At 41.7% G+C, this 8,104-nt stretch overlaps 1 long non-coding RNA gene across 1 annotated transcript; it reads left to right on the top strand.

Annotated features, from left to right (window-relative positions):
- The first annotated feature begins 6,159 nt into the window (after window positions 1-6,159).
- Window positions 6,160-6,935, top strand: LOC128798566 (uncharacterized). Its single transcript, XR_008434456.1, has 3 exons — window positions 6,160-6,253; window positions 6,368-6,579; window positions 6,708-6,935. It is a non-coding gene; the product is annotated as an uncharacterized LOC128798566 (long non-coding RNA).
- Window positions 6,936-8,104: the final 1,169 nt, after the last annotated feature.

Raw genomic sequence — 8,104 nt, 5'->3', positions numbered from 1 at the left:
ACTGCTGCTGGGAAGGTCAAGCTCCAGAAGCAGGCTCATGGTATTGGGCTGACCCTTATGCCAAGGGATTTTCTACTGTGATTTCTATTTCTTGTCAGAAATAGTTAAGCAAAACACCTTGCTGACAGGCTCTATGGTTTTCTGCTAAATCACTCCTTCTCATGCCACTGTGAATGAATTCAGGAACTCAGGAGTACTTTTCAGAAACTGAAACTCAGCAGTTTCTCTCTTCAATTAAAACTTACCAGAGAGAGCAGAGGGCTGTACAGATCAGTGTCAACAATACATCCACATCTACAGGAAAGATGTGGAACAACACGGACCCATTCTCTGCAACTCAAACAGCAGTGAACAGTACACTTAGAAAAGTTGCTGTCCTCTTCTCATGGAAAGATAAAAGACCAAATTTGTGCTGTTGCTTTTTAAAGTAGCTTGCCACAGAGTTCAAGTGGGGGGCAAAGAGGTTCCACAAGAGATGGAGAAGTGTGTCTCTATTTATAAATGTTCAATGTATCAAAATTGTTTTACCCAGCACAAAGCAACGCTAACTGCTGAGTTTACTGGGGTGAGGCCAATCTCGTCTCATCAAGGAAGGCTGAACAAATGCAAAAGGTCACTTCTAGCTTTCACACTTCGAGAGTAATCTGTTACACTTGCACAATAGCTATTACTGTTCAAAGGTGAAACCTGTGGGTTATACCTGTTGTGACCCTTACCTGTTGTATGTTTCATCTCAAACCCAGAACAACAGCTGTCTATATATCTGACTTCACACAATTCTCCATAGAAGTTGTTGCCATTTTCTCTACCTCTTTGGGATGTAGATCACATATTAACAGAGATTAGCATCTCATTGCCTGTCTGATATTGTCCCTACAGGTATCCCAGTCAGATATTGCTGTGGCACCCTTGTCTTTGTATGAGTAGTACTTGAGATGTCATGTGTGACTTTCACAAAGTAGGCTTGCCTCACAACGCTTGACAAGAGATTTTTACACTGAGCTACTGGATCATGACCTGTAGTGTTATTTCACACTAATTCACCACTGCACACCTGCTCGAGTTTCCTCCAAAACAATCTGCTCTGGCCCATTAATCAGTTACAGAGCTCTACCCTCTACAGTGATGGTCAGTTGCAGACACACATAGGAAATTTTACCCAGATGTTAGTGGGCAGCCCTGCTGAGAATGGGTGAACATCAGGGTAGGCTCCCAGTCAGCATCCTCAGCCATTAAAAGTGATGGGAAACAGGAGGCTGTAATGAAATTTTAGAGTGAAAAAAATCAGGCTCTTCAGTGTAGTATAGTACCTGCTCCACCACAACAGAGACCAGATGCAGAGCAGTGCAGAGGGCGACTACAACTCAACTGCTTTTCTAGGGGATGGCTGCCCCAGCACTTTTGAGGTAACACAAAGGGACACGGGACCCTTGGGGCTTGTGGTATTTGGAGGAAACACACACAGGTGGCAAGACAGGGCCCAATTCAGTTAAAGATTCATAATTCTCCAAAGAGAGGGGGTCAAATTGTACTTAGGGTGAGGTACTGAAGAAAATTCAGGAATCAGTATTTGTTGGATCAGGAAAACTACTAATAAATGAAACAGAAGTCTACTTACACTTCCTCTCTACACAAAGCTGTGAAGCAATGATGAAGGGCTTGTGTCTGAAGGAGAAGGATAATACGTAGACAACAGCACCCTCCACTGGGGCAGGATGCTTAACACAGCTGCAGCTGTAAGAACGGGTTTCCAGCGTATGAACTGGGAGAGAAGAAAGGAAGACACTCTCCACCTCTTTTGACCAGTCACTCGTTCTTTGGGCTTGGCCTTCAAAGCCACCACTCTCACTTATGAAGGAGGCTGGGATGCAGGCTAGCACTCCCCACAAAGGATGGTAATTGGGGCAGATTTCCTCCGTCTCTTCCTCAGTTCTTCATGTACTTCAGGGGAAAAGGTTTAGTCAAGCTGCTCCTGTTTTAACATTACAACAGGCGGTTTTGAAGAGAAATAATTTCTGCTCAGCAAATATCTGTCACTTCAGTAGTTGCTGGATATCCTCCTATTAGATAGTCACAACAAGAAGGAATGAAATAGGCTTTTCTTCGCTTTCTTAGCTTCCTTACAAAATTATATACCCCACTGCAGTTGTAGTTCCCTCTGTGGTTGTCAGTTGTCTGTGGATGTCAGGAAAGAACAGCTGCCCAACAGAAAGAAAAGTCTTCAAAGGCCCTCTTGGTAAGAAACAGATACTTACCTAGATTTAAAGAGTCTGAACAGCCTTTTTAACTGGTTAAACACACAGATATATAGAAAGAGAGTCATGAAGAAAAGTGTCACATCCCTGAAGTACTCTGACAAAGCCTTGAGAGGAGTTGCTTGGCTGCAGGCAAGATGCCAGTGAAAGTGGTCCCCTGACATGAAACAAATTCAGATGAGTCAGGAAAGCTATAAGGTCACATGAAAACCACAGTGAAAGCATTCAGAGCAGGCTCTGGTGGAGGCAGAACTCAGTGAAAGCCCTGCAGGAAACACAGTGTGTTGCTAACTGTGTTACTGTGAGAACAGAGAGCAAATTATGGTTTTGAATATTCTTCCAAGCAAACCCAAAGCATTCTCAACCCACCAACTGACCACAAGAATGGAAGTCTTATTTTTTTTAATGATGTTCCTTAGACACCTCTGAATTTCTCCGATGGGAGAGAGATCCCCCTTTCAAAACAAATTACAGCACATTTCACTTGTATGAAAACAACAGTGTCAGCAAGACTCTGGCTTGTGTTTTTAGACTTCCCATATTCAGCATATAAAACCATGTAAGAAAACAATAATAGCTGTATTTTCTTAAATACTTTTAGGCAGACCATTGTTTTGGGGACAGTTAGAAGAACATCATGATTCAGTACTGGTAGTGTCATGGCACATAAATAAAATTCTCACCGAGAGCATAACAATCGCTTTGTTTTGATGTGCACAGCTGAGCAAGAAGTCATCACCAAAATAAACTTTATTCAAACACACCAGAAATGTTTTTGTTTCTTTTCTTTTTGCTCTTTGCACTGAATTCTACGGCATGCAATCTGCATGGACTAGAGATTATTTTAACTATAAATATTCGCTTTCAAAATTTCTGTTGATTGTCTTTTTAGCCTTTTTAAACTCTGCCTAAATATTTTTCATTGCTCATTATTTTGTTTACAGCCATGTGATAAAAAACATGAGAAGTAGATGAGCACAACTCTAACTCATTATGGGAAAGAATGTGAGATTTAATTTGCATGTTGAATATAAGCTCTGCTTGGAAAGACAAAGCATGTATGAAATTTCTTATCATAGAGGCCAAGGTGTTTTTAAGGTGTAAAGTCAAGCATATATAATTAACAGGGAGCAACAGGGCATTCGAGTAGAAACTCCCTGGTGCGTAAATGGGATCCTAGAGGCTTGCAAAGCCTCACCTTCTATTCCTTGTCCCAAGAACTCCATAATTATTACTGAAGTAATGATAATTGACAGTTCATGGACACACCTTAATTTTGTTTATATTTTAAAGCCTCCTCACAGGGGAGGGAAAATATTCCCTGTCAGGCAATGCTTCCTCATGATTCCTTTTTAAGTCTCATTAAGGAAATATTTCAAATCACCACTTTTGCTGTAAACTCCCTCCCATTGCTTACTCCCTTTCCCTACTTTCACATGCTAGCAGTGATGCAAAGTCTTCAGAACTTTTCTATACAGACATTAACTATCCTGGTTTCCTTAGAGGTATGAGTTTCTCCCTCTCAAACACTGTGGTACGATATCAGGATAAGCAGTGGTGGTATTGACAGAGGAGTCAGACTTGCCACAAAACTGCTCAGAGAAGGATATGGTCACCACAGTGGAAAAGGATACTTAGAGTATTCAGGTGGTATTCCAAGCCTGGTTTTGTCTTCATTACCAAAGAAGATAGACATAAAAAGCTGGCATTTGCTATTCTCAATAAAATGCTAGGGAAGATAAAGCTCCTATAGTTTTCACTTCTAGGTAAACTTCTAGAAGTTTACCCCACAGGTAAGGCACAAAATGCTGAGGTCATTTTCCTGTCACAGAGTAAGAGTTACAGAGGTCTTGTTTCAACTAGGGTTTTACAGCTTAGGTATCCCATGTTGGGAATCCACTGGGAAAAATCCCACATTTTTGGCTACAAAACTAATACAAAAGTTTGCACCCCCAGTATCAAGACAGTCTACTTGCATTGTGACCTCAAACAAAACAGAGTAACAAACAGAGCAGAGGCAATAATTTGTGGTCAGTCACACTGAACAAATGTCATAATGTCACCGGGTTAAATAAAGGTCTAATTGAATATGGTATGGCCCATGCCCACACACAAGCCCACTCATGGTTTTGTATTGTGCTTTTGGGCACAAACAGCACATGCTCTGCTGCCAGTTCTGATGCACATTTGTGCACCTATGTGGATCCCCACAGCAGTGGCCAATGGCTTATCCACATCATAAATATTCCTGAGTTCCCTTCACCCCCTTCACACAAAGTAAACTCACCTAATCACAGTTGGCCCTGGTGGCATTTTAAATTCCTTTTCTAGACTGCAGAGAGCTCCTTCTTTTTATTTTTAAATGAAAGTTAAATTCTTCTGCAACCAGACTACAAGACCAAACTTTAAAGAACAATGCTGCTGACCTAAAGGCATAATATGAACCACTGGAGACAGCAAATCCATCACCACTGAATCAAGGCTTCGCTAACTTCAGATTATCTTCCCACAGGTAATTTCCTTATTGTTCTCATGAAAGTGACTTCTAAATTAATGAGAAATACCCTGGGTGTTTATCCTATTGAGCTCTTTCTCTTGCTGCCTGAAAAAAAAATGAATCATTGTTTAAGTAATTATTTAGTCAGGTCCCTTTTGCAAAGAAATATCTTTATGCAAGTAGCTCACACCACCAGACTTAAACAAAATCAGCAGTCCTATCTCAATTGATTTAATAGGAGATTACAGGCTAAATACCACTTTAATATTACATACTGAACAAACACAAAAGAATAGCTCACCCAGAGGAAAAGAGCAAGTTGGGAAGATCTGGTGTTATTTGCCTTCTACAGTCATCAAGAAGGACACTTGAGACTTGGAAAGGCAGGCCTGTCAGCACCACAGGATGTAGCTCTTGTTAAAAGGGAATACTATTTTTAAAATATAACAGAGATGTCTTAGCAGAATTCTAAACAGATGTATGATAACACACAATCCACACATAAATAGAAATGGCCAAAGGCAAAACAACACAATTGGGCCAAAAAGTGAGGCTCTTCTGTTTAGTTTTGATTCTTTTTGTAGATAAACATTGACTAATGTAATGCAAGAGCATTGCAACCACATCCCCACTACAGGTGAGTGACTGAGACTGATATATCAACTTTTCTCATTGTTACATTTCTTGGTTCAGGTGCACTTTGAGAAAAGTCCTTCCCAAGTGTACTTAGCAGCTGTTCTGAAGCCACCAAATTGATGAGTAACAGCAGTGCCAAGTCTTGACTACGAACAAAGAGGATAGGACAAGAGATTTCTGTTATTGCAGTGGTACTTAGGTGACAAGCCTTGTGGAACAAGTACATCTGAGGGACATTTGGGACAGGCAAAGCAATTCAACCAAGCAGTGAACTTGGATGACAATAATTCATGTTAAAACCTGTCAGCATCCAAAGGTATGATACTGTCTGAGAAGTGAAGCTATCAGCCTCAGTCTTGTGTTCCTCCTGTTTAAAAGCCTGAGCTCTGCTTCACTTCTGAAAGGCAGCAGAGCAGCCCCTGGAAGGACAGAGCACACACTGCACACAAACCACCTCCTCCCTCATTGCAATTTTCAGTGCTTTCGTTACTGCTTTCTCTCCCTAATCTCACATAGAAGAGCAAATTCTTTCTCCTCCCCATGGCTGCCCTAACACTCACCCTAGACTAAGCAAGAGTCTCTGCAGCAGAAATTACCCAGCACATAGGGCAGAGTAGCAACTGCCCCATCCCAGGCAACCACCTCTCAGAAGATCTATCTTTTGCAGTGGGGTGGTTTTCTGGTCTTCACATCTCTTCTCTTTGTTCATCTGTGACTCCGGATTCCTCCTGTATGAAACAATCAGCTCTGCAGTATGGAAGTTTTCTGAGCAGGCTCCACCTCAGCATGAAGTTGTGAGAAGCTTATAATTCTCCTATGAAATGTCCCAGGATTTTCCACATTACTCCTCTCTGCTTGGAGAAAGGTATGCAACACCAGTCCTAATTTACTCTTCCTACCAATGATGTGCAAGCCCAGGATGCCTCCAGATCTGAGGATGAAAATCTCAGATTTTGAGACTCTTTCCCTACTTCAACAGCCTGCTTATGCCACCCCAAGGCTGTGCCTCCATGTTGCTCTCAGTCAGAAAGCCCTGAAGGTTTCTCTGCTTTCTCTGAGCTCAAGGCTGGGAAGCCAGGGCTGCACTTTTCATCAAGGTCAGAGGAAGCGCTGACCATGCTGGACAGTGAACGCCTATGGTGGGTGGACAAAGCTGAAAGTTTTCACACCCCTACAGTTCCAAAAAGCCAGGTAATACAATTCATAAGAAGCCAGGAGGTCCAGAGACAAAGCTGTGTTGAACTAGACACATTGTCTCTGACTTTCCTGTTCCCAAATTTAAGTAGCACACCATTGTTACTCCCATTTTTTCCACACAGAAATCCATATTCACACCTCAAAGGAAAAATATTCTCCCTACCAGTCAACTTCAGGAAATCAAGATATGCTTTGCTCCCCATCTCCTAAGGCTCTTCACCTCTCTTCCGTACCTCTGCACCTCATTTACTCACTATGAGCATCAGCTGCTTGGTGGAAACCTCAGCAGCATCTTCCACCTGAAGAAGGTCTGAAGAGCAGGGTGAGGAGAGGGAAGAGGAATCAGGTTATGAGAAAAAATGTCCTTTGTTTTCCAAACTGTAGTATGGGAAAAGAAATCAATATTGAGTTTCAGCTGAAAATAAAAAGGTTTTATTTGAAACACTGTCTCGGACTGGAGAAGGCATATTTTCTACAACTAAAAAGTTCTGTATCTTTATATACACTTTTAAGGGAATATGTAACTAATAAGGTTTTAAAGTAAACTTTGTAAAAGACATTTTAATATCAGCAAATTGTAATTTCAAAGCTAGCTGTTGACTTGAGCATGTATCCAAGGTTATTTCTGTTCCTCAACATAATAGTGTTGGGTTAGTGCATTAAGATAAAAATATGCTGGTTTGTTTGTTATTGAAAGGGTATTTTCCCACAGAAATGTGTATTTCTTTTATGTTTATAGAGCTATATAAAGAGAGAGAAAAAAATGGGCAAACATCTCGTAGTATGCACTTCAGCTTTATCTGCAGCCCAATTAACTAATTTAATTTTTATGCATTAATTTTATTTGCTGTTTCAAATGTTATTTGTTATTTAATAAATATGTATCAATGTAGAATCCATATGCTAAGTTAATTATACATAACATCTTTCCCATCCTAGAAAGAAAAATCTAGACTGCCCAGGAGAGAGGGAAGGAAAGGAGGGACAGGGAAAGGGTGGTGGCAATTACTTTTCTGGGAAAATGGAGTTGCAAAAACAACTCAGGAGGTTGGGCAGAAGAGGAGGAACAATGGAGAAATGGGACTGCATGGAAGGTCATACTGCTCTTGATACTTTTGGAGGCTGGAAGGAGTGGGGGGAAAAGGGAAGAGTAAACACAACTGCTTCCCGATTATACCATCATGGCATGTCCCCTTGCTCAGAAAGGATAGCAGCAGCAATCCCAGCACTGCCTGGGGCTATCCAGTGCTAGATGGTCATGGATTGTCCAAGAGCCAGCCTTCACATCAGTGGGATAGGACAGGCAAAGCATTCTTCCTGGGCCATCCTTCCCCACACAGCCACCAGCATGAGCACCACCAAATGCTCTCTAACCTCATCTCCCCATAGCTACAGGAGAGACTCAGCCACCAGGGCTCCTCCCTGGTAACTCCCCAGCACCAGGGTTAAGGAGCGCCAGAGGATGGTTGTCTGATCGCTCTGAGTTCTGGCCCTAGGTGATCTAAGAGTGGTAGCATTA

The sequence above is a fragment of the Vidua chalybeata genome, chromosome 1 (genome assembly GCF_026979565.1).
Source record: "Vidua chalybeata isolate OUT-0048 chromosome 1, bVidCha1 merged haplotype, whole genome shotgun sequence".
In the NCBI taxonomy this organism is placed as follows: domain Eukaryota; kingdom Metazoa; phylum Chordata; class Aves; order Passeriformes; family Viduidae; genus Vidua; species Vidua chalybeata.
Note: the sequence above shows the minus strand (reverse complement) of the source record. Positions and strands in the feature narration are given on the sequence as shown.